Genomic DNA, 9081 nt, shown 5'->3' on the forward strand with positions numbered 1-9081 from the left:
AGATGATTATTCTTCGCACGTACTCGTCATCACACGCTTCAAGTAAAACTCTGCGTTGTTCTAAATACTTGTAAACTTTTTCCCAGTTTTGACCGCATATCTCTTTGCAAACGTCTAGAAGGAGAAATACAAGCTAACTATGTCTGTGTATGATATGCTCTATACGCTTCGTTTGGCCTAAGCGTTTGTAAAATTGATTTTGTCACATTCTACGTTAGTTATATGAAATGACCATTCGGTATTCAATACAAAGTTGTAGCATTAACATGGCGGTTGCGGATCAATTTACACAAACGATTGCCAATTATGTTGCAACTGCATTACAGCTTGTTGATATATTAAACAAACTTACGTTCAATGTAATAAAATCTGAGAAAATCAGACGATGTCGGGGCCTGCAAATTCAAAACACAATCTACGTAAATTTAAGCAATGGGGACAAAAAAGTTCAGACAAGTGTTAGACGTGTAAAAGCAGCAAATTGACAAGTGGTGACTTTCATGTACATGTGTAATTATATATACTACGCCCATTTAATAACTAGCACATAAACCATTTGCTGTAAATACAAAAAATGCACACGTTACATAAATTACATTGGATCCCTACGTCTGGCATAACACAACATAATTGAGAATTTATATAGTTTTATCTGTCAGTGTTAGTGTTGTTTAAAAGTTGCTGAAACACTATACTCGTGTCCAAAGTTAATTCTAAATAATGCTTCTGCCAGAAATCCTAACAAGCGTTACACACACTTATTAATTGTTACTTGTTTCACGGGCAACGTATTGTTCCTAATTGCGTTAGGAAATGTATTTCTATGGACCAACAGTTACCTCCTGTCGTGCGGTAGGCAAAAAGAGAAAACAAAACTATGACTTTTGACGCTTTTACTTTATCACAATCTAATGTATCTTTTGGCCCAAAAACGGAAGTATAGTTATTTCACTTTAAGACCAACGTATGGAGAATCGCTTCCTGTAGGCGCATAATTAGGTAACTTCAAACATCTCTATGTCATTGGCACCTACAGTAAAGAACGAAATAAACAAATCAAACCAAAACACACCTAATACGTAGACATAATTAACTTAAACTTGATGCTGTAGAAGCGAGCCCGTTCTTCGGTCCATGGCTAGAATTTTCAGATTAAACCAGCGCGATATAAACGTATTGTCTGGCGCGATACTTGGCGTTAAAACACACATTTCGTTACGTTTTTGGGGCTTGTAGGTGAATCAACCAATTTAAGCTAAAATTTGCAGAGCACTTCTACAGAAACGTATCGACCATGTTCAAAAATTTTCTTAACTAATATGTAACACGTTTGTCAGAAAAAAAGTGGTAAAGACATTCAACGCAAAGGACAGACAACGGATACGACAGCATTTTAAAGTCTACCTTGCCCTACGGACATCATCATGCCCTCACATTGGTTTAAATGTGAGAATTCTGACATTTAAATGGATTGTGTTAGTCAACTGGTGCATACCAAACTGTAAGTGCCGAGCTGGAAACTGAAAGGTTTTAATGGGTTCTTTCTTCGCACAGCCACAGCCATTTCGTAGAATTTCCGGGACCTGGCCATTTTCTTTCTCTGAAGAGTCCATTGTTTAGATCTTTAAGATTTATAAATGTCAGCTAATGCATAAATGTTGTTTGCAACATCTCAAATTTGAATATCTCTTACTTCTCGACTGATACTCCCCACCGTTCTTCTATCGTGTTCCAGAGTAGCTGGTTTGAAGGACGTATCTTAATGACACCCATTGTTAATTATTTGGTATTGCGATGCAACAAACTCGATAACTTCCAAACAAATAATAAATAATTAACGAGGCCTGTTTGTACATACTTGATAATGTTAATAAAAATGCTTTCAAACGTTTCAAAGTTAGTCTTTTTATGTCTTCTATAGCTTTGTCAAAATCCGTCACAAAAGCCATAACCATAAAAGCAAGGGGCGACGCAACGTTTATTAAAGCTAAAACACTCAAGCATATCACATGTAACCTGTCAACCACAGCAGGCTGGCTACAAACAAACTGACAACAATAATATTGACTTGGAAACAATGCATGGACATAAACTATGAAAACTTTACAATTAAACCTTAAACTTCACGCATTTATTATATGTCTGAACTAACACCAGATACGTAAATACGACAGATATCGTTAAACTCGCCTGGTTACACATTCACTGACTTATTCTTCTCCACTTTTACTACCATGATACCTTTCCTTTCATCAGGGTTTTTTACATTAAATTTAAGGTACATTAAAATTCCGACACAAGCACAACCTCTTGACCTTACCTGCCGGCGTCTATTAGGGTTTTGCAAACTTTTTAACGCCGCGATGTGACGTGCGTACCAGGGTTGTATACACCAGCTCTAAAACCTACCATATTCCAATTAAAATATACCACAATCATGCCGTTACATGGGCTGTAACAAACTGACCACAGGCAAACAAGTTAGGCAGTAGCGTATTGACTACCAAACAAAAAACTTGCAAGTCGTTAGCTGCCAAACAGCACTCAAGCAGTCAATGAAGCATGACGCAAACAGTGTGGTTAAAGCCGACGCAATTGTGCGATTGTGCGTGCGAGTGATTTATCAGTGTGGTTCGCCCTAGGCAAACAATATAAAGTGCACCAGCTAGCCTTCCGGTATATTGTAAATAATGTAATATAAGTATGTATTTCTTCTTAAACTATCACTTGAATTTAAAAAAAGTATTTGTTATGTCACGAAACGTCGCTGCATGTCGAAGCTGTCATGGCGCAACAGCCTCTGTTTAACATGAAACATTTTTCTCCTTCGACGTGACGTTATTGTTTACCAAGGTACTATATGTTGGCGCTAAAAACTGCTGTTCGTAAAACTTTCAAGTGACTTCAGTCTGAAGGGCAGAAGTATGTCCTAGGTTAAATTGACCGATAAGATACATTTACTATAAACGGTCGTATCTAGTTTCACATACATTCTGTATCTAGACATTTTGCTCACAAAACATGATTTTGACCCAATGAATGACAACTGCAGCAGCCAAGTCTTTATTTCTGAACTTTTCTATTCAGAAAATAAATTCCTTATTAAAAACTATCCATCACGTCTTTGGCAAAACAAATCACTACAGTCTGGCGTAACATGCGTGGCGCGCGAAGTTTTCGCCGATCGACCTTAGCAAACACACTTGCGATAACAAGTATATAGCATGTGACGCGCAAAACTTTCCGCAAATGAGCGAGCTCGTGTAAAACCGGCATTTTGGAGAATATTGAAATTGTTAAATGTCAGAAAATATAATTTGTCATTTGATTTGCTTTAAACATAGTTAGCAGTCTTATTTCTTTGCAATCAATAATGGCATTCAAGATCCAAATCATTAGGATTCGTGCATGTCCACTAGAAATATTGTTAATTAATACTCAAATCCGCATTCTAGAAAATGTGGCTTTCTGATGGTGTTTACAATATCAAAAGGGGACGCTGGATAGTTCTAGGCAGTTCCAATATACGCAATTTGGTGAAACAATAGAAAACTGTTCCTGAAAAGGGCACTTATTCCAACTTCCTTTAACAATAACAATACCAATACGATTACACGTGAAAGACGCTAATTACAATTTTTGCATACTCATGGGTCCTGAACGTAAACAAATAAAGTTAATTTAGGTAACTGCTGGCTACTTTTCCGAATACTGAAAAAAAGTAGCCAGCAGTTACCTAAATTACGAACGAGTCATGCCTCGATTGGCACAAATCGGATTAAATAATACTCGACATGATGAACGTATTTTTTTTATCACATCCACATTTAGTACCTTTTAAGCTGAATTAAGATGGTGTCCTAGCAGTAGCACAAGCGGTTTACCTGACATTACCATCAACAAACTTTGCAACCATTTGCCCTGTTGTCCAAATCGCTCGTGATAGGAACTTGTAACAACACCAACGAACCTGCAGTCCCACAAATGTATGCCAAAACATGCTAAAACACAATTTCTTTCCTAAACCTTCCATACCTCGCTGTGAATGTGAAACTGGGCCACGTGGTGCGGCTAGAGTGTGCACTGAACCGGACCCGAACGAAAAAAGCAGTTGTACTTTTATGAGTGCGCAAACATTACCGGTTCGTTGAACATCACCTTTTCACAGGTTTGTTTCTATTTGCCTGGTAGATAAACAATACGTACATAAAAGATATCATTATCGCCAGATATAGGCTTAAGCATTTGAGGTTATGTCATACAGGGGCTACATTAGCTCATATGGCCAATCTCTCGTCACCAGCTACACTGATGAGACCTTATAGGTCGAAACTGTCGGAAGCTTATCAGGTTATGGTTATGTATCAACTTTTATAAAAGTCTTCTATAACGAATGATTGGGCCTCTAATCTTTGAGCAGGTGCCTGTAGCACGCTGAAAGCATCACTGTTTTGATGCTCATTGTGTTGCCCCGTTGGTAAATATGCCATCACTCAAGAAATAATCTTTTCCCACAAAACAAGTAGACATGATGTTTTTTTTATAATTGTAAAGATATAGTAATTCTTTTCTTATTATTGAAATCTCCTTTCATGTAAAACGACGGCGACGATTCAGAGTCATTAAAATCAGATCAGTCTGTCGCTTTATCAAAACAAATGCATTTCGCTATGAAAAGCATCATCAGTGTCTTAAAACAAAATAATAAGCAGGAAAAAAGCAAAAAATACAAACAACACACAACCCCAGACTGACCCCAAAGCGATTGCAGTCAACGAACTCTACAAAACCACATTATAACATTGTGCAATACCTAACTTTTTTTGGAAAAGTCAGAAATGTTTATTGTGGTAGTGCTGAAGAAGAGCCACGTTCCTTTCATTGGGCTGCTGCAGTAAGTATGGCGGAATTTACACTTTAAAAGGAAAACAGGATCGCCGACAATTTGCCTCAAGGTCGCAGAGGCAGGACCTATATCGGTCATGCATTTCATTAAGTCGACGGAGACGAATGTGCTCCCCAAACACGATGCCTCTAAAAATCCAAGGTAGATGGTGGGACGTGCCGTTGAGAAATAATCTCCCTTTTGTCGTCGGTTTTACATAGTTGGTGGTGTAAAAACCACCCCGCGAGGCTTGTCTATGATGTGCAGTACATCAAGAAACTCCAGCCAAGCGCCATCTTTGTTGGTGGAGATGCAGCGAAAGGTTATTTCGAGGTGATTTCGTGCAAACCTATCTCGTATAGCGCGTTCCACAGCCAAGGTGCGGGTCTTTCCATACGACAGCCAAACTATGTCGTCAATATATCGGCGAAATAGTTCTGTTTTACCCACAGCACGCACTTCTTGTTTGATAGTGTAATGGGCTGTAATATTTGCCACTGAAACCGAGTGGTTGTCTCCTGTGACAATTCCTTCTGACTGCTGAAAAAATGCTTGTTGGTACTGAGTTATTACATTTTTTAGGCAATACACTAACAGCTGCATCAGCGATTGGCAAGCGTTTGCAGATAGTGTGGATTGTGTAGTGGTAAAGTCCAACAAAGCCTCTGCGACAATATCGCGGCACAGATTTGCATACATTTTTGTGACGTTTGCTGTAACCAAGATAAGAGGTCGATTAGAACGCATTTGTGAATCATGCGCCGTTTTCCACTAGTCCAATTGCATGAGGTAGTCTCGGGTGTCACGGCAACACTCATCGACGGAAGACCGACAGTATGCCACACTAATGGGCTGGAGTACAAGATACAGAAATGCCGTTGTCGTGATGTTTCCAGCGGATTGAAGCAGTCTGATTGGGATGTCGGCTGCGTCGATGGATGGTCGTGGTTTTGGTCTGTCTCTTTGTAATGAGGACACTGGTTTTTATTTTGTTTTCAATCTGTAATTGTAAATCGAATATGTAATATTGGGATGGTTAATTGAAGACGGAAACCATAAAACAGTGACTCTCAAACTGTGCAAACATTTCCTTGTGTTTTGGGACTTCATGACGAAATACGAGTGTCCATGACAACGTTTTAAAGCTTATATTTTAGTTATTGGCAATAAAAAGCATCAAATCTTAGTTCTTTAATGCGCCGCATGCTTAAAACGTTTGAGAATCACTGCCATAAAACCTTATAAGTTAAAATGAGTTGTACAAAACATGTGTTTAGGAAAAATGAAGTTGTCATTGTTTCAAACATAAATAAAAATCACCCTGATGTTGTCACCACTTAGAAACTGGAAAAGCATTTTATAAATGCAAACCTTAATCACGGATCTTACCGTATTGTTATAAAGCTCCAACGTTTTCTTTGATGTAAATTATACCAAATTATGTTTTGCACTTTTTCTCAGATATGAAACTTCCATTTCAACTGTTGTCCACGTTTTGATAAATTCTTGCGATGTTTCTTGATGTTCTTATGCTACTTTATCAAATAAACAAATTCTAAACTGTCGGTTAATTAGGAAATTCAAACATTTAAAGGTTATATTGCAAAATGCTTTAAAAGCACCATAAATGCCAGGCGAAAATTGTTTGTCGCGTGCCGATTTTGCTGAGTCATACGTCTTTTTTCTTACGTTTTTGACGCATTCTCTCGTATTTGCGTCAGGCTTTTGCGAGGCAATCATTCACGTGTTGCGCTCGTGGAGTGTGGAGCAAAAAAAATGGCAGACAAACCAAGTTACGCACAGGTGCTAAATAAAGCAGCGGTAGGATTAAAAAGACCAAGTTGTCTCAATTTCAAGACTGGAAATGTATGCAAGCGTAATGATGCAATAGAGATTCGGAAAAAAAATGAATTTCCCAATCAAAAAAAGTCATTGGAATAGCTGAGATGCGAGGGAACAGCATCGATATTACTTGCACAAGCTGACAAAATATTCTTGAACTTTATGCAAAGTTGTCAGGTAAAGTTAAACAAGTTAAACTTTACGAAAGCGACAGGATTGTTGGATGGGTGCCATTTCCAAATAAAACTATAGCTAAAGTACTTTCTGATAGATACGGCAAAGTGATAAAAATAACACATAGAAAAGGTAAAGAAGGGCTGCTAACAGGAATGCGCATCGCAACTATGAACACTGAAGATGTAGAGAAAAAACCTATCCCAAGCTATATAAGGATTAAAAACTGTGAATTTTATGTTACCTACAACGGTCAAGTTTTCACTTGTAAATACTGTGGTAAAGAAGGCCACAAACAAGCTGAATGTTCACAAAGGAAAAGCGATTTTCCAGTGTTATCTGAAATTGTAACAGGGAAACAGTTGGAAACTGAAAAGCGCACCGACGCCGAAAAGCCTTCTCCGACAAGCCCTGAGGTGCCCGAATTCAATCGAAAAATCACAACAAACGGGTCTGACCTAGACCAGCAGGAAAATCGCGATGATTCGGGCACAGAGTTGCAAGTCGGGCCGGGCTTTTCGGGCCGGGTTCGGGCCGGGTTCGGGCTTAGGTATTTGTCACAAAACGGGCTCAAAACGGGCCTGACTTTACGTTCCGTTAACTCCATTTTTTAGTAACAGTTCTCTGGCTTTGACATAATGCCCACCCTACTCTAAAACGTTTTGTTTACCCCATTGTCTACTATTGTTCATTGTGTTTGTTATCTTTTCTCTGTTTTTCTTCCTCATACTTTGTTGCAAGGCTTTCTTGGATAGGCCTGTCAATCAAAATTTCGGGCCTAAACGGGCTTCTCAAAAACGTTTCGGGTTCGGGCCGGGCTTCGGGCTTATACTTTCGGGTTCGGGCCGGGTTCGGGCTCAGATTTCGGGCCCGCTTGCAACTCTGTTCGGGCAACGTACCTGTAACAGAAAATGCGATGACAAGCACCCCTCATGACAACAAGGCACCTTCAAAAACAGCCAGCAGGAAAAGACTGGAACGAAGCCCAGATGAGTTTCCCCAAAGCAAAGGCTTTTGCGAGAAAACTATATCACTAATCTGTCCAAGGTGCCAAGCAGAAGCGCATCTAACTAAAAAATCAAAAACGGACATATATTGGAGCTGTTCAAAGTTTTTGTTAGCAATTAAATGCTGTACTGACGAGCTCTTCCTGGTCCAGGAAAACACGAAAACGTGCCAATGCCCGGGCTGTACCATATTTAAATATTTGCACCGTAAAAAATGTCAGGTAGCATTCTTACAAGAAACACATGGCTGTAAGAAGCACGAAAAATTGTGGGGAATGTAGTGGGGCGTGAAGCGTTTTGAGCACACGGAAGCACCAATAGTCACGGGGTCGCAATTCTCTTTTCTAAACATCTTTCCTATTCTATAACGAATATACACCGAGACGACGAGGGCAGATTTTAAACATTGAAGCGACCATCAATTCTCAGCCACTATTGTTTGTAAACGTTGCACCAAACAAAGATCATCCAGACTTTTTCGAAAATTTATTTGCCACGCTTAACGGATTTTCAACCGTGTCAATTAGAATGGGAGGAGACTTTAATCTTGTAATTAATACAGATCTAGATAAAACCGAAAAATCAATCCACAGTAACCAAAAAGCAAAAGCAACCCTTCAGCGTTACATTCATCATTTCAACCTAACAGATATCTTCCGCCACAAAAACCCAATTTTAAAAAAGTTTTTAAGGGTTCAAAATAATCCCCCCAGCGGCATCTCGAATTGATTTTTATTTACTTGGTAATGAATTAATACAAAATGTAAAACACGTCGACATTGTTCCTGGGACCATGTCCGACCACTAGAGGTCGCCGTCAATCCCTTACCAAGGGGTTACTGGAAAACGGGTTACTGGAAACTAAACGCTTCTGACCGATTTAAAATATATAGAAAAGATTAAATCTCTTATTGACTGGTACAAAACGGGGAATCAAAATTCTGCGATCAATCCGCATGTCATATGGGACGCTTTAAAAGCTGTGATCCGAGGGGAAACAATCCGGTACGTATCTGAAAAAAAACGGAATAACAGCGCTAAACTTAACGTAAATAGATAAGGATATTGTTACAATCCAAACTGCTGTTTGTGACACGACGGGTGAGGAACGTGACCAACTACACGACAAATTAACCGTCCTTCAAAATGAACTGGATGAACTTCTAAAGCGCC

At 39.1% G+C, this 9081-nt stretch overlaps 1 long non-coding RNA gene and 1 pseudogene across 1 annotated transcript; both read right to left on the reverse strand.

The window, feature by feature from the left end:
• Positions 1-6587, reverse strand: part of LOC145218176 (uncharacterized) — a 280341-nt pseudogene extending 273754 nt beyond the window's left edge.
• LOC145217703 (uncharacterized) lies at positions 243-1911 on the reverse strand. The gene is made up of 3 exons (XR_013857458.1): positions 1694-1911; positions 1496-1622; positions 243-395 (listed from the first exon to the last, which is right to left on the reverse strand). It is a non-coding gene; the product is annotated as an uncharacterized LOC145217703 (long non-coding RNA).
• Positions 6588-9081: the final 2494 nt, after the last annotated feature.

The sequence above is a fragment of the Phallusia mammillata genome, chromosome 3 (genome assembly GCF_965637545.1).
Source record: "Phallusia mammillata chromosome 3, kaPhaMamm4.hap1.1, whole genome shotgun sequence".
Classification (NCBI taxonomy): Eukaryota; Metazoa; Chordata; class Ascidiacea; order Phlebobranchia; family Ascidiidae; genus Phallusia; species Phallusia mammillata.